Consider the following 27,177-nt stretch of genomic DNA (forward strand, 5'->3'; position numbering starts at 1 on the left):
CTGTATATTTCAGGTTATAGGCAACATTCTTTTACAAAAGGGGCAAAGCCAGCATAACTCAGCACAGGCAACAGCACAAAGGTCAGTGCTAAAGGAATAGATTCAATACGGAGTCAGGTTTGTTATTCTCTGTTATACCCTGTCCTCAAAGGATGACACATACCCTTGGAGAAGGACGAGGAGACATTGAGAAGGGCTTCCTTGAGCAGGAGAGACTTCAGCTGTACCTTGAACCATGCTTCAGAGTTAGAGAGTGAGAAAGGAGGAAAAAAGAAACCTTGCTGGTGGGAGGGGACTCCCTGAGCAGGCACTGGGGGGGTGTGGTGAATGAGGAGACTGCTTGGCAGGAGAGCATGGCAGGCGTGTGGAGATGCTGTGAGGAGCTGGAGAGCCCCACTGGGTGGGCTGGCTGAGGGAGTATACTTTTGCTTGGGGTACAAGATTCCTCTACCTCAGGGTCATTGTAATGGAGCAAATGGGCTCATTGCCTGCTGCCCAACGGAAAGACCAAATAGCAGGCAACGGTTGTGTGCAGAGAGAAAAGACTTCATTGCAGCCAAACTAGGAGACAGGAGGCAGTGTGCAGATGTGTCTGCTCATGGGTTTTTGAGTGGGATATTTATCTTGGAAACAGGAAGGGGTGGGGGCTTGGAAATGATTGGTGGAAAGTGCATGTAAGTTTCAGGAGTTTTCTGCTCAGGCAGGCCTGACTGCTTTTCCTGTCTCTTCCTGGGTGGCATGTGCAAATTGTGTGTATGTGGGGGGGGGGGTGTCCACATGTAACATGTAGTGGATTTTTTTTTTTTTTGGTCCTGCCACTGCACTGCTTGTGGCATTCTAGTTCCCCAGTCAGGGATAGAACCTGGGGCCCCCTGCAGTGGACGCATGGAGTCCTAACCACTGCACCACCAGGAAATTCCCCATGCGGTGGATTTAAAGTTCACTATCAGTCATCATTGTGGTCCTTCAATGCACCTCCCATCCTGATGCTCAGTTGGAGAGACTTCAGCAAGTTGTATCCATATCTGTAGTTTCCCTGATACTCCGAAAAAAAACCAAAAGGAAAAACAAAAAAACAAAAAAAACCTTCTGTTCTTGATGTATTATTTTGTTTCTACTTTATGGGTCTTGTAAATTACATGGCACATTTCAACTCAACACGTCATTTATTTTCTGATTAGCAAACAGTCACTGAGGTCTCTCCTGGGCCTGACTCTGAGTTTAGGATGGATGAATGAGTTATAAGTGATTGCTGTGGATTCTCTTCCAAGTCCCTAGAAAGCCGGCCCCAGGAGGGGTGCTTAACAGGGAAAAATAAACCTGACTCCATATTAGATCTGTTTCTTTTACTTTAACCTTTTTTTTTTTTTTTACTTTATTTTTTTGTGTGGTACACGGGCCTCTCACTGCTGTGGCCTCTCCTGCTGCGCTCTGCGGCCATGGCTCATGGGCCCAGCCGCTCCGTGGCACGTGGGATCCTCCCGGACCGGGGCACGAACCCGTGTCCCCTGCATCGGCAGGTGGACTCTCAACCACTGTGCCACCAGGGAAGCCCTACTTTAACCTTTTATTCTATTGCTTTTGCTTTGTGTTAAGAATGTTGCCTTAAATATACAATGGAGAAAAGACAGTCTTTTCAAGAAGTGGTGCTGGGAAAACTGGACAGCTACATGTAAAAGAATGAAATTAGAACATTCTCTAACACCATACACAAAATAAACTCAAAATGGATCAAAGACCTAAATGTAAGGCCATACACTATAAAACTCTTAGAGGAAAACAGAGAGAGAACACACTTTGACATAAATAGCAGCAAGATCTTTTTTGATCCACCTCCTAGAGTAATGGAAATAAAAACAAAAATAAACACATAGATCTAATTAAACTTAAAAGCTTCTGCACAGCAACAGAAACCATAAAAAAAAACGAAAAGACAACCCACAGAATGGGAGAAAATATTTGCAAATGAAGCGACCGACAAGGGCTTAATATCTAAAATATACAAACAGCTCAAGCAGCTCTATGTCAAAAAGACAAACAACACACTCAAAAAATGGGCAGAAGATCTAAATAGACATTTCTCCAAAGACTACAGATGGCCAAAAATCACATGAAAAGATGCTCAACATCACTAACTATCAGAGAAATGCAAATCAAAACTATAATGAGGTATCACTGCATACCAGTCAGAATGGCCATTATCAAAAAGTCTACAAACAATAAATACTGGAGAGGATGTGGAGAAAAGGGAACCCTCCTACACTGTTGGTGGGAATGTAAATTGGTAAACCACTATGGAGAACAGTATGGAGGTTCCTTAAAAAACTAAAGATAGAACTACCATATGATCCAGCAATCCCACTCCTGGGCATATATCCAGAGAAAACCATAATCTGAAAAGACACATGCACCCCAATGTTCACAGCAGCACTATTTACAATAGTCAGGTCATGGAAGCAACCTAAATGTCCATCAACAGAGGAATGGATAAAGATGTGGTACATATACACAATGGACTATTACTCAGCCATCAAAAAGAATGAAATAATGCCATCTGCAGCAACAATGGATGGACCTAAAGATGACCATACTAAGTGAAGTAAGTCAGGCAGAGAAAGACAAATATCATATGATATTACTCACACGTGGAATCTAATTTTTAAAATAATACAAATGAACTTATTTACAAAACAGAAACAGACTTACAGATATTGAAAACAAATTTATGGTTACCAAAGGAGAAATGTGGCATGGAGGACCTTGGGATGAACATACACACACTACTATGTATAAGACAGATAACAAACAAGTACCTACTACGCAGCACAGGGAACTCTACTCAATATTCTGTGATAACCTATATGAGAAAAGAATCTAAAAAAGAATGAATATATGTATATGTATAACTGAATCACTTTACTGTACAGCAGAAACTAACAGAACACTGTAAATCAAGTATACGCCAATAAAATTAAAATAAAAAATAAATAAAAGGTGAGAGTATATGTAAAATCTAAAAAGAAATTAAAAAAAAGACTAAGATCCCACAAGCCATGCAGTGCAGCCAAAAAAAAAAAAAAAGAAGAAGAAAAAACCTGAACTCATAGATAGAAAGAACAGACTGGTGGTAGTCAGAGGCAGGGGGTGAGGGGTGAGTAAAATGGGTGAAGACGGTCAAAAGGTACAGACTTCCACTTATAAGATAAACAAATCATGAGGATTTAATGTATTCACAGCATTACATAGTGACTACAGTTAATAATACTGTATTGGGGACTTCCTGGTGGCGCAGTGGTTAAGAATCCGCCTGCCAATGCAGGGGACACGGGTTGGAGCCCTGGTCCAGGAAGATCTCACTTGCCACGGAGCAACTAAGCCCGTGTGCCACAACTACTGAGCCTGCGCTCTAGAGACTGCGAGCCACAACTACTGAGCCTGTGAGCCACAACTCCTGAAGCCTGCGTGCCTAGAGCCCGTGCTCCGCAACAAGAGAAGCCACCCAATGAGAAGCCTGCGCATCGCAACGAAGAGTAGCCCCCGCTCGCCACAATTAGAGAAAGCCCGCACACAGCAACGAAGACCCAACGCAGCCAAAAATAAAATAACTTAAAAAAAAAAAAAGTGGCATGGTGGTTGCAGGCGTAATAGAGAAGAACAAATCTGACTCCACATTAGATCTGTTTCTTTTACTTTAACCTTTGTATTCTATTGCTTTTGCTTTGAGTTAAGAATGTTGCCTATTGTGTGGGCGGGGAGGGATAAATTGGGAGATTAGTGTTGATATATACACAGCTCTATATATAAAACAGATAAGTAATAAGAACCTACTGTATAGCACAGGGAACTCTACTCAATACTCTGTAATGACCTATATGGGAAAAGAATTAAAAAAAGAGCAGATATATGTATATGTACAACTGATTCACTTTGCTGTACAGCAGAAGCTAATACAACATTGTAAATCAACTATATTCCAATAAAAATTAATTTAAAAAAATAGGGCTTCCCTGGTGTCGCAGTGGTTGAGAGTCCACCTGCCGATGCAGGGGACACGGGTTCGTGCCCCGGTCCGGGAAGATCCCACATGCCGCGGAGCGGCTGGGCCCGTGAGCTATGGCCGCTGAGCCTGCGCGTCCGGAGCCTGTGCTCCGCAACGGGAGAGGCCACAACAGTGAGAGGCCCGCGTACCGGGGGCGGGGGGGGGGGGGGAAGAATGCTGCCTATAGTCTGAAATATACATGATAGTCCATTCTCAAGGCTCTGACCTTTAAAGGTATAACACTTTTCCCTTCATATAGAGATAAAAAGTTGCAGAACAGAGAATAATATTTGTCTTGTTGGAGGTTTACAGGAACATCATGACCTGACTGACCTATGTAGACAGATGCAAGAACAAAGGATTCCTAGTCTCTGGACGTCATGATTGTTCACTAGTGGCTCCGCAGCACTGAGCACAGTGGCCAGGCATCAGCTGATATTCAATAAATATTTGTTGAATGAATGAATGAGAGACCAAAATACTGGACACGTGTGGTATCTGTACTGTTCAGGGAAGGGCAGAGGACTTGGATCTGGGATCTAGCTCATTGATTCCTCATTGTGTTCTCTGACCTTGGCCAAGACACTTCACCTCTGAACCTCAGTTTCTCTATGTGTAAAGTAGGGGCTGTCTGCCCCACAGGGTTCTTGTCAAGGTCAAATGAAATACATGTGATAAGGGTCCAGTAACTGTCCCAGGGAGCTGCACAGTGAACCAGAAGCTTTGGCCGAAGCATACAGGGAGCAAGGAGGCTTCGACTGAGACATTTGGACTAACAAGGTTCTAATCCAGTTCCAAGTCCACCATCAATCCCCAGGTGACATTGGATCTGTATTAGTTTCTTATGGCTGCTATAACAAACTACCAAAAACTTTGTGGCTTAAAACAACATGGATTTATTCTCTTACAGTTCTGGAGGTCAGAAGTCTAAAATCAAGGTTTCAACAGGACTGCATTCCTTCTGAAGGCTTCAGGAAAGATCCATTTCCATGTCTTTTCCAGCCTCCAGAGACCACTATGCCTGTGCTGTGGGCCCCTTCCTCGTATCACTCCAACCTCTTACTTCCACCCTTATATCTTCTACTGGACTCTCTGATCTCCTGCCTTCCTCTTATAAGGATCCTTGTGATGATATCGGCCCATTCAGATAATCCAGAATAATCTCCCTATCTCAAGATCTGTACCTTAATCACATCTGCAAAGTCCCTTTTGCCATACAAAGTAACATTCACAGGTTCTGGGGATTAGGACATGGGCACTAGTACCATCCTTCTCCCACTTGGGCATCAATCTCTTCTTCTAGAAAATAATAGCCTCAGTCTGCCCTGTCCTCCCTCCCTCCAGCCTCCCCCTGGAGGAGTGCTCTCATGGAGCCAGGAATGTTGGATGGAGACCAGGGAGTGAGTTCCAGACTGCTTCACCACCCCAGCTCACAAATTGCCCCAATCTTGTCACGGGTAGTTACAGCCCCAGGACCTAACTGCCCCCTAACCTGTGCTCTGCCCTTCCCTTCCATTTCCTGGGCTTTTCCAGGCAGGCCAGCCTCCTCCCACCCCAATGACAACCAACCTTTCACAAAAAAACACCCTTTATTACTAAATTGCAAACATTTACTGTCTCACACTATCCCTGCCTGCACCCCCTACCCTGCACTCCAGGAACCTTAATCCAAATATTTCTCCCACATCCAATCCTCACTAACAGCCCCTTATGGAAGTCACACTTCATTTTAGATTTCTATTTTACAGGTGGAGATATTGAGGCTCTACCCCTTCCTCCTCACTCCAGCTCCCGGATCTCCTCTGCCACTGTCCTTTCTGCTCTCAGCCTCCAGGGCCAGGGCAGTTTCACCAAGATGCACTGAATCCAAACTGGTGACAGTCTCAAATTAATCAGAGGGGCCCCAGCGATCATCCCAGCCCCTACTCGGCATTCACCATTCATTTAGACTACAAATATTTCCTGAGCACTGACTAGATACTTGGTACTGTTTTAAGTTGGGAACAAAATTGACACAATTCCTTGCTCTCATATGGCTCACTTTGTAGTGGTGGGAGACCATCCCATAAACAGGCAGTAATATCAGATGGTGATAAATGTGCTGAAAAAGAATAAAGCCAGGGAAGGCAACGGAGCACACAGGGGTGAGGATGGCAACCATATTCGAGAGAAGGTGGTCAGGAAAAGGTTCGCTAATAAGCAGACATTTAAACAGATTTCCAAAGAAAGGAGGCAGCGAGCAATATGGAAGTGACGGAATATTCCAGGCTGGAATCAGCCTCGCTTCCAGCAGCTGCTACCCAGATTTCCTGCTGCAGTACCAGCCAGCACCTTTCCCATCTTCTGTCTCAGAAAATGGTGCCAACATCTCCCCAGTCCATAAGCCAGAAACCTGAGACTCATTTTTGTCCCTGACCTCTCCCTCTCTCCCCACACCCCAAAAGTCCCCAGGCCCTAGAGATTTTATTCACTAAGTATCTCATGAATCCACTACTTCCCTCAATTCCAAAATTCTTTTTTCCCCATCCCCCTCCAGCCCAACTCCACTCATAGCCTTCCTCATCTCAGCAAATGGCCACACACTCTTCCGATTTCTCAGCCCAAGAACCCTTGGAGTCATCCTAATTCCTCCCTTTCTCCCACACCCAGTATCCAATCCATCAGCAAATCTCATTAGCACTCCCTTCAAACTACATCCAGATTCCCACCCTTTCACCGCCCCCTCTGCCACCACTTACCCCCTGCTTCAAGTCATGGTTGCCTTGAGCTTGTGCTGTTCAAAATAGACCTTCATGTTCTTTGCTTGCTTTCCCTTGTCCCTAGAATCTGTTCCTAGATCAGATGCTGAACTGAAAAAAAAAAAAAAAAAGTTTCCATTGCATTCAGAGTAAAATCCCAAATCCTTACCCAGTCTGACTAATGCGGTCTTCTAGATTCTGGTCCAGGCCACACACTCCTATACCGTGTGCCCTGCTCCCTGCTCACCAGTCCCACTGGCTTCCTTGCTGTTTGTTCTTAGAAGGCACTGAGTATATTCCTGCCTCAGGGCCTTTGGACTTACTGTTCCCTCTGACTGGAATACTTCTCCCTTGTAGTATAAACTGACTGTTAGGTTCTTTTTTTTTTTGTAATGAAAGTGCCTGTCTTAAGCTTTGATTACTGAGGCAGCCACATCAAAGGATATCTTGAATGAACAAATCACTAGATAAAGAGTCAGGCTGCCTTCTGGAACTGAGGCTCCTTTGTTTTAGAGGTATTGGTTGATCTCAGTAACTGACCATTTGGGCCACTTGGTTTTTTTTTTGTTTTTTTTTTTAACATCATTATTGGAGTATAATTGCTTTACAATGGTGTGTTAGTTTCTGCTTTATAACAAAGTGAATCAGTTATACATATACATATGTCCCCATATCTCTTCCCTCTTGCCTCTCCCTCCCTCCCACCCTCCCTATACCATCCCGCTAGGTGGTCACAAAGCACCATGCTGATTTCCCTGTGCTATGTGGCTGCTTCCCAGTAGCTATCTAGTTTGTTTGGTAGTGTATATATGTCCATGCCACTCTCTCTCTTTGTCACAGCTTACCCTTCCCCCTCCCCATATCCTCAAGTCCATTCTCTAGTAGGTCTGTGTCTTTACTCCCGTCTTACCCCTAGGTTCTTCATGACATTTTTTTTTTTTTTAGATTCCATATATATGTGTTAGCATACAGTATTTGTCTTTCTCTTTCTGACTTACTTCACTCTGTATGACAGACGCTAGGTCCATCCACCTCACTACAAATAATTCAATTTCGTTTCTTTTTATGGCTGGGCCACTTGTTTTTTCCCTTCCCACACTTTAAATTCCTGCTTATATGTTTTTGGGTTTTTTTTTTAATACATTTATTTATTTATTTATGGCTGTGTTGGGTCTTCGTTGCTGCGCGCGGGCTTTCTCTAGTTGCAGCAAACGGGGCCTACTTTTCGTCGCGGTGCACCGGCTTCTCATTGTGGTGGCTTCTCTTGTTGCGGAGCATGGGCTGTAGGTGCGTGGGCTTCAGTAATTGTGGCACGCAGGCTCAGTAGTTGTGGCGCATGGGCCTAGTCGCTCCGCGACATGTGGGATTTTCCTGGACCAGGGCTTGAACCCTTGTCCCCCGCGTTGGCAGGTGGATTCTTAACCACTGTGCCTCCAGGGAAGCCCATCAAATATTTTAAATTCATCAATGAAGAGTGAGACTGAAACCCTACGTCCCCACCCTCAACGCCAAAAAAAGCAGAACCCCAAGCCCACACATTCTTTCTTCCTCTATCTATGGCAACCTTGCTCTATGGCCACAGGTACGCTGTGTAATTTCCAGGTCCTGTAAACAAACCTCTACTCTTTCAAAGTTTCCTGATGCTTATTGCTGCAAGATATCTTGCAATCATAATAAGAACTTTAAGGGCCAGTCCAGCCATAACATTGCTTTTTGACAGGCAGAGACAGGCACAAAACAATTGGCATAGTGGGCAGGATTGCATGATTGCCCTTGCAATTAAACAAGGGGAATGCCCTTTTTACCTGTAACTTGCTTACTAACCACCTAACTCAGGTGGGTAACACCATCTGCGGAAGGAGCACCCCTTGCTGGGGGCCTGTCGCGCTACCGTGCGCTTTCACATGATTCTCAGTGGTGTGTTGCCTGTGGTATCCAACCCAAAAGGTCACAGCTGCCATAATAATCCAAGGATCTCCCCAGAGTGGTGTGATAAAGACTAAATGGTCTAATGAGAAGATTAGGCCACTAATTATAAAGGGCTTAATTGACTATTGCCTAAGGGTCCTCCATGCCTCAAGGCCAAGGAGAGCTAAGGAGCCTTGAATTGCAAGGCTATTGTCACTACTCAAGGAGAGGCTAAAGGTATGAGAAAAACATTCCCTTGGGGAAGAGGATAGGAGATCTCTTACTGCTACCACTGTCAGTAGGTTGTGCTATGTAGGACTATTGTCCTAACCAAGAAGAATGAAATAGCCTTGCAGCCAGAAACCAGTGGCAACACCAGAGGGAAAATATGACAGAGGCTTACAGTCTCTGTGTCACCACTTCACTCACTACTTGGTCCCCTGAACTGATGGAATATTATGGATCCAATCCCTGGTATGATGTTGCAACTGAGCAGGACCCTGTGGGCCTTCTGGGCATGGAAGCCTTTCTGTCCCCCGTTTCTTTATTGTAGGGAACAGACTCCAGCATCCATGACCTTCCCTGAGTTCCAAAAGGGAGATTCAAACAGTGGCTAATCAAGGGAGAAGCAGCCAAGAAGCCACCTGAGGCAAGATTAAAGGGACCAGAGAAACGCATAAAGATTAGGAGACAGTGGTTAAGCGCAGTGGTTAAGGATCCGCCTGCCAATGCAGGGGACACAGGTTGGAGCCCTGGTCCAGGAAGATCCCACATGCCGCAGAGCAACTAAGCCCATGCGCCACAACTACTGAGCCTGCACTCTAGATCCCGCGAGCCACAACTACTGAGCCTGCGCTCTAGAGCCCGCAAGCCACAACTACTGAAGCCCGTGCACCTAGAGCCCGTGCTCCGCAACAAGAGAAGCCACTGAAATGAGAAGCCAGTGCACCGCAACAAAGAGTAGCCCCCTCTCACTGCAACTAGAGAAAGCCGTGTGCAGCAACAAAGATCCAACTCAGCCAAAAATAAAACAAACAAAAAAAGATTGAGACCACCTGAGATGAGATTAAAGGAGTGCAGGCTCCGCACCCACCCTAATCTTATCAGCAACTCCACACTTGAACTGTTGCTATAAAACTCCTCATCAAATCCTCCCGGGTTAGGGATATACAGTTTTTCAGGGCAGGAGCCCACTGTGTACTCTTTGCCTGGCAAAGCAATAAAGCTATTCTTTTCTACTTCCTTTAAAACTGTTGTCTCCGAGATTTGATTTGGCACAGGTGCACAGAGGCTGACCTTTTGGCATCAGTGTTACTAAAAAAATTAATAGACAAATATAAATGTCCTAAACATCTGGTGCCAATGTCTCCTAAGAACCCTGACGGGGTACACCAGCTCCTTGACAAATGCAAAACCCCACAGATGCTTCCTGGGTGTTATTTATTTATTTGAATATTTATTTATTTATTTGGCTGTGCTGGGTCTTAGTTGTGGCATGCGGGATCTTTTAGTTGCAGCATGCAGGATCTTTGAAGTGCCTCCTGGGTGTTATTTAAAGCCATGCATACCAACATGCCAAAACTCTGGAATTACACTCCAGGGGCCTGGGGGCTTTTCCCAAAGACTATAAGCATATCTCGCGTTAGTGGAGGCAGACCCAATCCTGGCGAGGTCTCTTGGGATACCCCGTGGAAAGGAAAGCAGCCACCCACAAAGAGGGCTCACAGTGACATCATCCAAAAATTTCTGGTAACAGCACATAAGATTAAGGTAACAGGATAAAAACAGGAAGTGGAAACTGAGATCAAAAACTGTACCTTAACCGAAATTAAAATATTATTTAAAGATTTTATGCATGGGGAAAGAGAGGGAAACTAATTGGCTATTGTGGATTTCTTGGATTTTCTTGTTTGGTTGGAACAAGACAGTCTCTGAATTGATATTTACAGCTGCCAAAATGTGTCAACTGGTTGGTATCTCTAAAGACACTAAAATCCATAACTTTCTTAAAGATCCATTTGAGCTACACCCTCATTTCCTCTGAGATATTACAGATCCCGAGGCCCCTGGACTTTCCCCTGTATGGGGCAGAATTAGAAGTATGAGTCACGGGTGTCCCTGCCCCCAAGGGAAAAGGTGACAAGGTTACCAATCTCTTGTGAGGAGGAAGAGGGAAATGGGAAGGCAAAGGCCCTTAGAGCCACTGATATTCGTACCAGGGGACTTCCTCTCCTCACTTGGATGTTTAGTGCCTGGCACCATGACCATTCTTCCATCACAGTGACCACTGGTAAGGCTCACGATGAATGGAAAACATTAAGATGAAGCCCATCTCCTGCTGCGCAAAATTGGCATGGTTCAATAGGTTTATCATTTCTGTGACCACAGTGATCCAATATCACTGTGCCAGTGATCCAAAACACTATGCCAATCACCACAGTGATCCACCCCTTTTCATTTTCAACCCTGAAAAAGCCCACTCTGACCTGGAGTCCAGAGGATTATTTTTACAAGGTACTCCCCTAATTACAGGGCAGCACTACTACATTTTATTGGGACTGCCAAAACCATCCAAAAGGCACTAAAACTCCAAGAAGAAAACTTAGATTCGTTCTCTGTCCCTTGAAGATGTAAATCTTTAAATGTCTTTGAAATATAAACACCCCAGAAGATTACTTGTCAAGGACAAATACAAATCTTAAAAGTCTTCTCCACAAATATTAGTAAGAAGCTTTAGCCATTGGAGCAGGTAACCTTAAATTGTTCCATCTGCCAACTTGGATTCAACTGTTATTATAAACTAATGAGTTTTATATTGTTGTATGTGATTCATAGCTAAAATTTTGGAACAGAAGCTATAGAGTGTCTGTGTCTGTCTGCCCATTTATGTATATCTATGGATGCACGTTATATATATGTGATTTTTTTCTTTCTCTACCTCTGGATGGAAATGCTAAAATTAATTTCTAAAAGAGATCTATTTAATTGGTTTAAAAATAAATAGTTATCAATTAAGTATTCCTAAAACTCAGAAATACAGTAACTAACTCAAATGTTTTTCGAGTTCACATGATCCGGGGTAATCTCTGGTAAATAAAAACTGGTTAAATTAAAATAGGTATGTCTTTAGAGTTACCAGCATTAAATAAAATGCAGATTGGGACCTCCCTGGTGGTCCAGTGGTTAAGACTCCACACTTCCACTGCTGGGCGTGCAGGTCCGATCCCTGGTTGGGGAACTAAGATCCCACATGACACATGGCCAATAAATAAATAAAATGCAGATAAACAACTTTTATTCTCCCGGGCTTACTAGTCAAATAAATTCATGTTATCTCCAGTACAAAATTTGTCAGCAAGAAAGGTAGTTTTGGATGATGGTTGACTTGTGTCTAATGAACTTTTTGTGGGTAGTCTAAACATAATTGTTGGGAGATAGATAAATGTAAGTGGGATAAGAGTTTTTAGGTGAACTTTACTGCAATAATTATGTGTTATGGTATGTCTACTTAAAAATAGTTTCCCAAATCTTTGGTAACTTCCACCCTGAAAATTTTGCTAAGTTAAATTAAATGATGGGAATTCATTGAATGTCCAGATCATTTCCAAATATGATAAAATACTGAAATAGGAATTGCTCAACAAGTCTAAGTTTACCTAATTTTGACCTCCTATTACAGAGGAAACAGTATTTTCTTCTATTAGTAAGCATGTCCTGTGCCACGTTGAAAAACTGTACTATGAAGAAATGTATGTTTCTAGAAATTATGAAATATATTCATAAATTTGCCAATCTAAAGAATGCTGATTTAACAGTTCAGTTCACAAGTGCTTACTTTTTTTTTTGGGCGCACTGCACAGCTTGAGGGATCACAGTTCCCAAACCAAGGACTCGACCCAGGCCACAGCAGTCAAAGTGCCAAATCCTAACCACTAGACCACCACGGAACTCCCCACACATGTGCTTACTTCTTAGTGTTCATTCGAAATTAAGGTTCCTAAAGGTTAAGAATTCTAATTAATATACATAATTAAAGCTACTAGAAATAATAAGGTAAACAACTCTGTATGCAAGGAAAGTAGGATTTTTTTTTGGCTTAGAGAAGGTATGAGGTATGGAGATGCACTTTTGTTAAGGGAAAAGAAAGTAAATTTTTCCTAAAGTAAAACTGGTTATTTCAGAATGGGAAAGAGGAAAATAAAGGATGAAATGGTATAGAAAGTTGGGAAGAAAGAGAAAGGAACAGAGAAATTTACCTTGTGGGGTCAAGTTGGCTAAAATGGAATTGTTACTATAAGGTTTTTTTTTAAAACATAGGCTTTAGTATCAGTAGTATGCTTATGTATTTTCTTTCATCTGCTAAAAGGACAAAGTTATCTTGGAGCATTGATCTACTCCTCATAAGAGATTACAAAAGGTTTTTCTTTACCTTTTAAGTAATCTGGCTAGGAATCAAAGATGTGTTTTACCAAAATAATTTCCTCTGCTTCATGTTATCTTAATCAGGTGTTTGATTACTAAGAAAACTGAGTCTTCTGAATATTATGAGAACTCACAACTCTGGGGCCTTCTGTATTTGCCTTTTAAATCTTTTGTCACTTTGGTTAAGTAGATAATTAAGTATTTTTTCATAATGATCTGTGATGTTATTTAGTTAAGTGTCCAAAACCCTTTGATATTTTGGACAAACTTCCCCAAATCCAATTCTAAGTGAAGTCTTTTTGACCTGGGAGTAACTTTGGGATTTTCTAGAGGTCTAAGGAAAACTGGATTCATAAAACTGCTAACAAAAGATCAAGGTCAAGAATTAATTACAGGGCTTCCCTGGTGGTGCACTGGTTGAGAGTCTGCCTGCCGATGCAGGGGACATGGGTTCGTGCCCCGGTCCGGGAAGATCCCGCATGCCGCGGAGCGGCTGGGCCCGTAAGCCATGGCCGCTGAGCCTGCGCGTCCAGAGCCTGTGCTCCGCAACAGGAGAGGCCACAACAGTGAGAGACCTGCGTACCGCAAAAAAAAAGAAAAAAAAAAAGAATTAATTACATAGGGACTTCCCTGGTGGCACAGTGGTTAAGAATCCGCCTGCCAATGCAGGGGACACGGGTTCGAGCCCTGCTCTGGGAAGATCCCACATGCTGCGGAGCAACTAAGCCTGTGTGCCACAACTACTGAGCCTGTGCTCTAGAGCCCGTGCTCCGCAGCAAGAGAAGCCAACCCAATGAGAAGCCCGTGCACTGCAACGAAGAGTGGCCCCCACTCGCCACAACTAGAGAAAGCCTGCATACAGCAATGAAGACCCAATGCAGCCAAATAAATTAATTAATTAATTAAAAAAAGAATTAATTACATAGGATTGAATGAACTGCTGAGGATAATTATAATTGTTTAATGCCTTTTGCTTGAAGCACTGTTGGTTCTTTAATCTTTTGTTTTCCAGATTTAAGGAAACTTTTCCTCTTAAGCTATGACTTACAGTAATTTGGTAAAGTATATCTTTGTGAACAAAGATGAAACAATTACTTTTCCCTCCTACCTGATCCCTCCAGAATTTGGAAACTCCCATTGAGTATTCTTATTTTCATGGCAATATAGTTATTTGCATAAGGGCAACAAGAATCTGCTCTCCTTGTGACAGGACAAAATTGGAAATGTTGATTATATCACCAAGGTTTTTGACAGGAATATCATATTTGAGAGAGACATACACAGACTCAGGTATGGCCAGATGGCTTTAAGGAAATAAGTTGACTTTATAGAGTCAATAAACCCCTTGGAAAAATCACCCTGGTACCTTGCTTACAGGGTTTCAGCAGCATTATGAGATCACTTCCTGGAAGGCCCAAGAACCTCAGGATATTTTGGGAACCTCAAAAAGAGAGAGGAATTCACCCAATTCTACAGGTATTGCAAGCAAAGTCTGATGGTAAATTCTAGGCTTGGTTTCCTAGCCTCAAGAGGCATTTAAAAATTCAATCTGGAGATTCCTTATGAAAAGTTCCAGCAAGGCAGACTTAAAAGAGCCTATATGATCAATCACTATTCTTGCTGCACCTATGTAAATAATCAGGCCACGTTTAATGAGACTAGACTTATTTTGCAAACAAATTAGTCTTACTTTGATTATCTCTGATAGAAATGGGAGTGAGTATATAGAGAAAAAAATTATGTTTCAATGGAAAACTATTGTATACCTTGGAGACATCAGATTCAAGTCCTGTTAATCGTCTTTGGCATTTTGTTTTGTACCTGTCAACTGGACTGGATACTGAATTCTTCTTGTTTCCTCCAATATCTGGCTACAACTCTCCAGACTAATGTTTCCAATTTTTCTCCCACCCTCTGACTTGGAATCATTAAGAACAAAAACCACCCTTTCCCCAAAGCTATGCAGGCTGAAGTGGGACAACTTGATGTAAACTTCAGAGAGATCTCCACGACAGCTCATGTATGGACAATCTTCATGACTGTTGCTATGTGGGCCACTAAGAAAAATCACCAGAGACATTCAAACTGCAAACCAGGAAAATCTATCAGATTGCCATTGTCTGCCCTCATTCCATCTGAAAATGCCTCAAGCCTGACATCTAGAAATCTTCTTGACTGTTGCCTTCAGAACTCAGAAACTTGGATTATAATATGCTCCAGTCATGAACCTTTTTTGTTTGCTTGTTTCTTCTGTTTCCCTAGAAATGCCTCTTATTAAATACCTGATCCAAGGGAATTCCCTGACAGTCCAGTGGTTAGGACTTGGAGCTTTTACCGCAGAGGGACTGGGTTCAACCCCTGGTCAGGGAACTAAGGTCCCACAAGCATCGAAGGCAAAAAAAGTTTAAACAAATAAATAAATAAATAAATACCTGATCCAAATACCTGCATCATGTAGGCCTAACTTGGGGAACCCACCTGCATCACTGCTTCCAAAAATGGGATATAACCCTTTAACTCACCTATTCTCAGGACTAAAAGACTGGTTCGATGAGATATAGAGCAATCTCCCAACTCAGGACAGGTTCAACACTACTTACACCAGATGGCCCAAGATGTTAAAGTATTCCACAATCTTACCAAATCTTTGAACAGATTGCCAGCGCCCCCCCTCCCCCGGAGATAGCTGATCTACTTTCAAGACTGGACTTTTCAAGTTTGATACAATGGCTATGGACTGAATTTCAGACTATTGCCTGTATAATTATTATCAGATTTGCTACTATAACCCTATTTAGATGTGCAATTTCTGGTTACAATGTACCCTACCCCGACTTTTAGCCAATCAGGTACCCAGCCAGTTAATGTCCTCACCATTGATTCTGATGCTTCTGCATCACAGGGAAGATTGCATTGTAAACCCTGACAGGTTGTTGGATTTGTATGTTTTTTTATAATGCAAGTGCCTGACTTAAGTTTTGATTGCCTATGTATCCACTTCAAAGATGACTATCTTTTGGGCAGGGGTAGCAAATAATTTAAAATTTCCTTCCTTCCTTTCTTTCTTTCCAAATACACCAAAGAATCATGCAATGCTGCTAGCATTGGATGCAATCCTGGGCCACAAGTCTGCACACTCTTTTGCAACTGGTTCTGTGATGGCTGAACCTTTCATCTCGCCTCTACTGTTTACTATGATCCCAGTGTTATCTTCAAATTAAAGAAACATGCCATCTTTTCTCTGGTAAGACTTTTGTTGTCAAATTACCGCTGCTGGATGTACTTTCTTTCTGAGCTCTGGTTTGCCTTTCTTCTTTAAGTACTTTTTTTTTTTTTTTGGCCATGCCACGAGGCATGTGGGATCTTAGTTCCCCTACCAGGGATGGAACCCATGCCCCCTGCACTGTAAGTGCAGAGTCTTAACCACTGGACCACCAGGGAAGTCCGCTAGTTTGCCTTTCTTGACAGTGGCCCTCACCATATCACCCATACCAGCAGAAGGAAGTCTATTCAGTTGTCCCTTGATCCCCTTCACAGAGATGATAAAAAGATTTTGGCTCCTGTGTTCAAAGACGGCTATCTAGAATAAACACATTGCCAGCCACTAGATAAAAAGCCAGGCCGCTTCCCTGCGTTGAGGTTCCTTTGTTTTAGCGATGTTGGTTGAATTTGCTAACTGCTTGGGCCGCTTGTTTTTTCTCTTTCCATGCTTTAAATTTCTGTCCTTATGTTTTAAATTCACCAATAAAGAGTGAGCGCGCGAAAACCTTGGTCCCCACCCTTGACCCCAATAAAAGCAGAACCCCAGGCTCACACATGCTTTCTCTCTCTCTCCCCATGACCTCGCTGTGTGGCCCCAGGTGCCGTGTGACTTCCAGGTGCTGTAAGTAAAAAACCTTTGTTTTTTCAAAGTTTCCCAATGGTTGTTGCTGAAGGGTGTCTTGCAATCATAATAAGAACCATGACGGCCAACCCAACCACATCATTGCGTGATAGGCTGAGACCGGCACAAAACACCCCTCCATATCCACAGGGCTCTCCTTTCCTCATTTCACTGTGGTCTCTGCCCAAATATCACCTCCCCTTTCCCTGCTTTAGTTTTTTTCATAGCACCATCACCAACTATCTGTTTTCCCTCCCCTCCTCTCCTCCTATTAGAATGTCAGCTTCATGACAGCAGGGATTTTGTCTGGTTCACTGTTGTAGCCCCAACACCTAGAACAGCCCAGCACATAGTAGTCACTTGATTAATCTAGAATTGATTTGTTGAATAAATCCCCACTGCCACCCTGCTGGTCCGAGGCACCATCACCCCAGCCCTGGACTCCTGAAGCAGCTCCCTAACTAGTCCACCTGGCTCACCCCCATGCCCACACTCAACCCCTTCTGCAAACACCAGCCAAGGGGATATTTCAAAATTGCCAACTGAATTCACTCCCCAGCTTAAACTCTGCAATGATCAAATAATTTGATAATTCCTCCAATTGATGAGATTTTGTGGAAATAGTCACTCTTACTGGTATGAGCGCACACTGGAGGGCAATGTGATAATATTTCTCAAAGTAAATAATGTATGTACCTTTTGTCCCAACAATTCCATATCTAGGAATTTATCCTCTAAGTAGGTTCTTTTTTTTCTTCATTGTTTTATAGAATTTAAAGAAATTTGTAAATTGTGGTAAAATATACATAACAAAAAATTTACCATTTCAGCCATATTCATGTGTACAGTTCAGCTTCATTAAGTACATTCATATTTCTGTGAAACAACCACTACCATCCACCTACAGAACCTTTTCATCTTCTCAAACTGAAACTCCATACCCATTCCCCTCTCCCCAGCCTTCTGCCAACTACCATTCTACTTCCTGTCTCTATGAATTTGACTACTCCAGGTACCTCATATAAGTGGAGCCATACAATATGTGTCCTTTTACGACTGGCTTATTTCACTTAGCATAATGTCTTCAAGTTTCTTCCATGTTGTAGCATGTGTCAGAATTTTCTTCCTTTTTAAGGGTGAATTCCATTTTTTAATTCCATTGTGTGTATAGACCACATTTTGTTTATCTATTCATCTGTTGATGGACCCTTGGGTTGCTTCCACCTCTTGGCTATTGTGGAATAGTGCTGCCATGAAAATGAGTATACAAATATCTATTTGAGTTCCTGCCTTCAATTCTTGAAGAAATAGAATTGCTGGATCATATGGCACTATATTTAATTTTTTAAGGAACCACCATACTGTTTTCACAGTAGCTGCACCATTTTGAATTCCCACTCCTCTACATAGATTCTTACATACAAGGATGGATAGATATGCAAGGACACTCACTACAGCACTGACTGAAGCAGTAGAAGCCACTTAAAGTCAATAGTTATTTACGTTAATAGAATCACATAGCTCTATATACACTGATAAGGAACCATCTGTAGCACATCCTGTTAAATGAACAAAGCAAAGTGCAAGGGAATTGGGGGTAACCTTACTTCTAGGGATTGTCGCCATGTTGCAAGATTGGCCCATCCACTCTCCACAGCAGCCTGGTCTCCCTAGGGGCTGAGTACACCTAGATGCTGGACTCAGGGCTGACCATCTGTTCTTGGACGTGATGAAAAGGCATTCTGTTCCTGTCATAATCTTTGATCATCTGCGATAGAAAGCCTTTGAGAGCAGTCATGCATAATGTGGGCTCCAGGTCAAAGCAAAAGGTAAAAAAACAATAGCTATAGTTTTAGGTGTCACAAATCACTGTACCTTTCATCTAGGGGCTGCTGAGAACCAAGGACGTTGATTAAAGACATTCAGGAGAATTGGATGAAGGTTGGTCTTGGCACTCACCAGGGACTATAGTAGAGTATTTAGCACCACTGGCAAATCAGTCAGACCTGGCCTTGGCCATGATCATGGAAGCTGGGATTGGAGGGTGTGAATTTCAAAGAAGGTATGATTCTACAGGCCCACTGGTTGAGGACACACCACCCTCTCTTTGGACCCTGTGGGTGGGGTGGGGTAGGTCTTAACACTGTTTGTAAAAGTACAGAGATGGGAATAATATGACTTTGGTTACTGGAATAATTATGGTGGTGGTGGGGGGAAGACCCCAGATCTGTGATCAGCCTCCATAGAAATATTTGCTCAGAAACATTGTCAGGATTGAGGAAGCCCTGAGCAGCCAGTATTATCTACGAAATCTTCTGTTCACTACTTCACAAGGACAAATCATAAAGTAATTGAGGCAGTGCTGATTTCTTGAATAATTCTTCAGTCCACTGTCTTAAAAGCATTGTGCAGAATATTCAAAGAGGATAAACAGAAATGTGAATTTCATAACTACTAAGATTTGTAACTGGCTGGATTTAAAGATTAGTGTGATAATCTGGTTTTCCTCAGAATCTTATTCTAGTAAGAATAACTGGGGAATTCCCTGGTGGTCCAGTGGTTAGGACTCTGCAATTCCACTGCAGGGGGCATGGGTTCAATCCCTGGGCAGGGAGCTAAGACCCCACAAGCCCCACAGTGTGGCAAAAAAAAAAAAAATAAAAGAATAACTGCTATGTGACTGTATTAGGGTCATAAGCCAAATTATTTGAGACCCTTAAAAAGGCAGTACTATCACAGTGTTACCAGTTATCTATTGCTGCATAACAAACCATCTCATAACTACGTGGTTTATTGTTGCAGGCCAAACTGGATGTTAAAATAAGTGGATTAAAGTATGAGGAAGATATTTACATTGTGTCAAAGTCTCTTCCCACCAAATACTGATTACTCATAAAGGGAAACTAATAACTATATGGTAGAAAAACCACCTTAACCAAATGATTACTAGCATCCTGTACAACATCATGTATCCCTTGATATGATGCAGTGAGAAAAGGACATTACTCCTCTGATTTTCTTGCCAAAAATACATAATCTCTACCTAACTATGAGAAAATATCAGACAAACCTAAAGTGAGGGACATTCTATAAAATAACTGACCAGTACTCTTCAAAAGTGTCAGTCATAAAAGACAAAGACAGTTTGAGGAACTGTTATAGATTGGAGGAGAATAAAGAGACAGGACAATTAAATGCAATCCGGATTCATAGATTGATTGGATCCTGGACCAGAGAAGGGACATTGGTGCAAAAACTGGCAAAGATGAAATGAAGTTTATAAATGAATTAAGAGAATTGAATCAAAGCCAATTTCCTGATTTCTTATGATTGTATGCTGGTTATATCTCAACATTTGAGGAAACTGGATGAAAAGTATATGGGAACTGTACTACTTCTGCAATTTTTCTGTAAGTCAAAGATTACTACAAAATATAAAGATTAAAAAATAAAATACGCTTAGTGGTTTAAAATAATAGCTATTTTATAATATTTCAAGATTCTGTGAGTCAGGAATTTGGGCAAGACTCAGCAGGATAATCCTTCTGCTCCACGCTGCAGTGACTGGGGTCACTTGGTGGTATTCAGCCTGTGTCTGAGTTGGTCCTGAGCATCCAAGATGATTTTATTCATGTGCTTGGCACATGGGCAAGAATTGCTGGAAGGCAGGCCTCAACTGCGGCCCCCTCCTCTCTATGTAGTCCCTGGGCTTCTCAATGTGGCCTCCCCTACAGGGTAGTCAGTCTTCTTACATGGTGTCTCTGGGATCTAAGAGCTAGTATTCCAAAATACACGAAGTAGAAGCTGCCAGTCCCTGTCTTGGTCAATTTGGGTTGCTGTAACAGAATACCATAGATTGGGGGGCTTAAACAACCAAAATTTATTTCTCACAGTTCTTATAACAGACAAGAACAAACCTGACTACCTGTCGGATCTCTTCCTTTAGCTCAGACCCTTGTGCTCTATTGCCCATGCTTACTCAAGCTGGCTCTGCACCTTTTGTAAAGAACGTTGCCTATAGCCTGAAATATACATGACAGCCCATTCTGGAGGCTCTGACCTTTAAAGGTATAACACTTTTCCCTTGGTATAGAGATAAAAAGTTGCAGAACAGGGACTTCCCTGGTGATCCAGTGGTTAAGACTCTGGCACTCCCAATGCAGGGGGCTCGGGTTTGATCCCGGGTCAGACCCCGTCAAGGAACTAGATCCCACATGCCGCAACTCTAGATCCTGGGTGCCACAACAAACATCTCACACGTGGCGACGAAGATCCCACGTGCCGCAACTAAGGCCCGGTGCAGCCAAATAAATAAATAAATATTAAAAAAAAAAGTTGCAGAACAAAAAATAGCAATTGCCGGTTAGAACTTCACGCTTTCACTGCCAAGGGTGTGGGTTCAATCCCTGGTAGGGGAACTAACATCCTGCAAGCCACATGGTGTGGCAAAAAAATAAATAAATGAATTAACTTAGAAAAGAAAATAACCATTGCCTTGTTGCAGGTTTATAGGAACATTGTGACCAGGATTTGGACAGCTGCAAGAACTAAGGATCCCTGAACCAAGAAGTGTGCAACAACCAGCCACACCTCCTCCCCCTTTTAGTACAAAAGAAGCCTGAATTCAAATTTAGGTAAGATGGTTCTTTGGGACACTAGTCCACCATCTTAGCCTGCTGGTTTTCCATATAAAGTTGCTACTCCTTGCCCGCAAAACTCGTCTCTCAATTTATTGTCCTGTCATGTGGCAAGCAGTACAAGCTTGGACTTGGTAACATTCTGAAGCCTGGGAGTCTGAGATCAGGGTGCCAGAACAGCCAGTTCTGGTGAGGATCATCTTCTGGGTTGCAGACTGCTGACTTCTTAATGTATCCAGACATGGTAGAGAGCAGAATGAGGCAAGTTCTCTCATGATTCTTATAAGGGCACTAATCCCATCTAATACTAATCACCTCCTCTAACCCTAATCACCTCCCAAAGGTCCCACCTCCTAATACCATCACATGGAAGATAGACGGTTTCAACATACGAATTTTGGAGAGACACAAACATTCAGTCCATAACAGTCCCTTACAGCCTGGAGCTAGAAACCGGCAGAGTGTCACTTTCACCATATAATATTAGTCAGAGCAGTCACAGGGCCTGTCTACATTCAGGTGAAGGGGACACAGACCTCACTTCTCAATAGTCAAAGAATTTGTTCCTTTTTTTTAACCCATCACACATGGGAAAGAGATTAGATTAATCATAACCCTTGGTTCTTGGCATACGTTTTTTGGTTTTTTGGATGCGCCACGTGGCTTGTAAGATCTTAGTTCCCCAACCAGGGATCGAACCTGCACCGTTGGCAGTGAGAGTGTCAAGTCCTAACCACTGGACCACCAAGGAGTTTCTCCAGCATACTCTCATCATTGATTCAGGCATGGACTGCCTTTATATATTTATTTGTTTGTGTATTTGCTTAGCTTTTTTCAAAAAGGCAAAGGAAAGCTTATGTTTTTCCTTTTTGTGTCATTTATGATTTGTATACCTGCTTGATAATATGACTAGAAAGAACTTCTAAGCTTATCTCTGGTTGGAATGGGGTGACACGATACTCTTATTTCTAAAATATCATATTTCCCTTATTTGCATTATTTGGAAAAACTTAGCAGAACTAAAAAAATAACTGTACGGTCTAAGAGGTTTCTGGAGAGAGAGGCTTGAACTTCCCTGGCGGCCCAGTGGTTAAGACTCCGCGCTTCCCTGCAGGGCCCTGGGTTCAATCCCTGGTCAGGAAACAAAGATCCCGCATGCTGCTCATGGTGCGGCCAAAAAAAAAAGAGAGAGACAGGCTCTAAAGATTGTTCTAAAAAGTAAACACAGGCTGTGGTTTCTCAGCTAAATTTCCTGTAGGTAAGGTAGGAAAATAAAACGTTTGATCTGGAGATGGTATTACAGTGAAAACGCATGGGCTTTGCAATTAAACCCGCTTGGGTTGAATCCTGACTCCTCTACTTTCTAGCTGTTTGGGAATTCAGCTAGTTCCCAGAGCCTCAACTTCCTCATCCTTATGTTGGGAATAATGTCAACTTTGCAGGGTGTTGTGAGGATTACAAGACACAACAGTGTAAGTAAAGCATCTATTATTCTAATTGGTATAAAGTAGCTCTCAGTATATGACTACTAGTGTGATTATGTACAGTAATGTTTAGTAGGCTACAAATAATACTTTCAAACTACTCCTAAGAGAAGGAAGACAGATAGATATACACGTCCCTATTTAGAAACTGAAGATACGAAGACCAGGAACACACTGAAGATCACAGGCTGGTACAATGGAAGGAGGGCAGGGGACTGCTGACTGTGGTCCAGCACTCAGCACTGATGGAGCCCTGGGCAGGCAGATGGGGCAAGGTGAGCACCTCATAACCGGACACTGACCTTGTCACCTCAGACTTACCTGCAGCAGGACCATGTACTGAGAACAGACTGAAACCACAGACCCTGCCCCCTGGAGAGGCATTCTACTAGTTGAGTAAGTGATGACAGGATTTGGAGGTTTTCCCCAAATCATAATGGGAAAAAATCAATATACATGACTAAAAAAAAAAACAAGGGGCTTCCCTGGTGGCGCAGTGGTTAAGAATCCGCCTGGCAATGCAGGGGTCACGGGTTCAGGCCCTGGTCCGGGAAGATCCCACATGCTGTGGAGCACCTAAGCCTGTGCGCCGCAACTACTGAGCCTGCGTGAGCTCTAGAGCCTGCGAGCCACAACTACTGAAGCCCGCGTGCCTAGAGCCCGTGCTCCACAACAAGAGAAGCCACCGCAATGAGAAGCCCTCGCACCGCAACAAAGAGTAGCCCCCGCTCGTCACAACTAGAGAAAGCCTGTGTGCAGCAATGAAGACCCAACACAGCCAAAAATAATAAATAAAATAAATAAATAAATAAACAAACAAGAGCAGTACCATTTGTCTTCCTAAGTGAGGTAGCAGTTTTACTGTCTGCAATAATGTTTGAGAAATGAAGACTGAGAATCAAGCACTTTTAGCTAGCAAAAGTGAACTTTTCCTTCTTAACTTTTTGTTATAATGGTTAATGAAACAATTTTTTGTCACAGAGAGCATTTGAATGAATTTCAGACCGTAAAAAGCACAAAGAAGTAACTTGAAGGTTATGCTATCAAATGTGACAATAATACTCTAGTGTATAAGTGTGGATAACTTGATTTCATGAGGTTTCTGTTTCTTCTGTGAAAAGCATAAATGTATAGTAAAAGTATCCAAAAATGCAAAGCACAGAACAGTATGCCATCATCTGTGCATAAAAATGGGATATGTGTGGCATAAACACATAGAATTTCTCCGGCAGTATACCCAAGGAACTAGGACTATTGGTAGCCTCATGTTTATACTTTTGTAAACATATGTATAGCATCCATAACTGATATGTAGCATTGTTTACATTGTTAATCATGTTATTCAAATTTACATAAATGGTATCAAATCAGATGCATCATTCTGTATCTTATTTTTCCATTCAAGCTTTTGTATATTTATATAAATATACATAAATACATGTATATTTCAATAAGGTATATGTATATTCACATGGTTCAAAAATCAAAACAGCATAGAAAGGTTTACAGAAGAAAGTCTCATCCCTAAGCCGTGCCCTCTCCCCAAGCAACCACTTAAAAAAAATTTTTTTTGTACCTTTCCATAATTCTCTTTCTTTCTTTCTTCCTTTCTTTACTTTTTTTTTTGGCTGTGCTGTGCATCTTGCATGATCTCAGTTCCCCAACCAGGGAATGAACCTGGGCCATGGCAGTGAAAGCCCGGTATCCAAACCACTAGGCCACGAGGGAACTCCCTCCAAAGTTTTCTTATGCAAACACATATATTCTCCCTCCTCCTTTTTTACACAAAAGATTGCATTCTATTGTCACCTCTCTGCACCTTTCTTTTTTTTTTAAATTGAAGTATAGTTGATATACAATATTATATGTTACAGGTGTACAATATAGTGATTCACAATTTTTAAAGGTTATACTCCATTTATAGCTATTATAAAATATTGGCGATATTTCCTATGCCATACAATATATCCTTGTAGCTTATTTCACACATAAAAGTTTGTACCTCTTAAGCCCCTACCCCAATGTTGCCCCTCCCCCCTTCTCTCTCCTCACTGGTAACCACTAGCTTGTTTTCTATATCTGTTTCTTTTTTGTTATATTCACTAGTTTGTTGTATTTTTTATTCTATTTAAAAAAAAATTTTTTTTTGGCTGTGCCCTGAGGTATGTGGGATGTTGGATCTTTGTTCCCCAACCAGGGACCGAACCCTTGCCCTCTGCAGTGTAAGCATGGAGTTTTAACCACTGGACTGCCAGGGAATTCCCTGTTGTATTTTTTAGATTCCACAATAAGTGATATCATCCAGTATTTGTCCTTCTCTGTCTGACTTATTTCACTCAGCATAATACCCTTCAAGTCCATCCACATTGTTACAAATGGCAAAATTTCATTCTTTTTTATGGCTGAGTTGTATTCCAGTGTGTGTGTGTGCGTGTGTGCATACACATCTTCTTTACCCACTCATTTGTTGATGAACACTAAGGCTGCTTCAATATCTTGGCAATTGTAAACAATGCTGCTATGAACATTGGGGTGCATGTATCTTTTTAAATTAATGTTTCTGTTTTTTTGGATATACATCCAGGAGTGGAATTGATGGGTCATATGGTAGTTCTATTTTCAGTTTTTTGAGAAATGTCCATACAGTTTTCTACAGTGGCCACACCAATTTACGTTCCCACCAACAGTGTATGAGGGTTCCCTTTTCACCACATCTTCACCAACGTTTGTTATTTGTGTTCTTTTTGATGATAGCCATCCTGACAAGTGTGAGGTGATATTTCATTGTGGTTCTGATTTGCATTTTCCTGATGATTAATGATGTTGAGCATCTTTTCATGTGACTGTTGGCCATCTGCATGTTTTCTTTGATAAAATATCTGTTGAGGTCTTTGCCCATTTTTAAATCAGGTTGTTTGCTGTTTTGGTGTCCAGTTGTAGGAGATGTTTATATATTTTGGGTATTAACTCCTTATCCGCCATATCATTTACAAATCTCTTCTCCCATTCAGTAGGTTATCTTTTTTTTTTTTTTTTTCTGGTGGCACCACACAGCTTTCGGGATCTTAGTTCCCCAACCAGGGATGGAACCCATGACCCCTTGCAATGGAAGCGCAAAGTCATAAACCACTGGACCGCCAGGGAATTCCCTTAGTAGGTTGCCTTGTCGTTTTGCTGATCGTTTCCTTTGCTGTGCAAAAGCTTTTAAATATAATTAGGTCCCATTTGTTTACTTTTGCTTTTATTTCCTTTGCTTTAGGAGACAGATCCAAAAAAATACTGCTGCGATTTATGTCAGAGTGTTAAGCCTATGTTTTCTTCTAGGAATTTTATGGTTTCCAGTCTTACATTTAGGTCTTTAATCCATTTTGTGTTTATTTTTGTATATAGTGTTAGAGAATGTTCTAACTTCATTCTTTTACATGTAACTGTCCAGTTTTCCCAGCACCACTTATTGAAGAGACTGTCTTTTCTCCATTGTATGCTCTTGGCTCCTTTGTTGTAGTTTAATTGACCGTAAGTGTATACACCTTTCTTCTTTCACTTAACAATATACTTGGAAATTTTTCCATATTTGTACATCAAGAGCTTTCTTATTCTTTTTCACCAGGTTAAATCTCATTGCGTGTACGTACCATAATTTGTTTAACTGGCCCCTAACTGAAAGACCATTAAGCTGTTTCCTAGACAAAGCCTCCAGCCTTCCTTGACAGAGCGGCTGATCAAGCAGTCAGGACGGGCTTATAAAAAGTGTGCGGAGGTGGGGAGACAGTCTACCATCCCAGGTGGACTGAAGGCAGAGGTAAGGGCAGGACAGGGAGGAAAGGCAGGAGGGGAGAGGCAAGGTGGGAGCTCCCCGGTGCCCTGGGAGGCTGGTTTCTCTCAGACTTTTCCTCTGGTGCCCCACCACCCACTACTCGGGCTCAGCTTCTCCTCCACATTCCCCTTACCTCTTGGCCTTCCCCCAGGTCTAGGCCTGACTCTGCCCCGGGGAACTTCCCAAGCCCCTTCTGCAGGGGTTGGAGAGGGTTGCCTCGGTGTAAGGACCTGGGGTTTATTTATTTCT

At 42.3% G+C, this 27,177-nt stretch overlaps 1 long non-coding RNA gene across 1 annotated transcript in view; it reads right to left on the reverse strand.

Annotated features, from left to right (window-relative positions):
• The window catches only part of LOC115802131 (uncharacterized), a 66,544-nt gene that overhangs the window by 3,983 nt on the left and 35,384 nt on the right, over positions 1 to 27,177 (reverse strand). Inside the window, exon 3 of the long non-coding RNA XR_004022523.2 lies at positions 6,778 to 6,888. This is a non-coding gene — a long non-coding RNA (uncharacterized LOC115802131). The remainder of the gene's footprint in view (positions 1 to 6,777; positions 6,889 to 27,177) is intronic.

The sequence above is a fragment of the Delphinapterus leucas genome, chromosome 7, assembly GCF_059928025.1.
Source record: "Delphinapterus leucas isolate spDelLeu-1000000601 "Yukka" chromosome 7, BTC_Dleu_Yukka2, whole genome shotgun sequence".
Classification (NCBI taxonomy): Eukaryota; Metazoa; Chordata; class Mammalia; order Artiodactyla; family Monodontidae; genus Delphinapterus; species Delphinapterus leucas.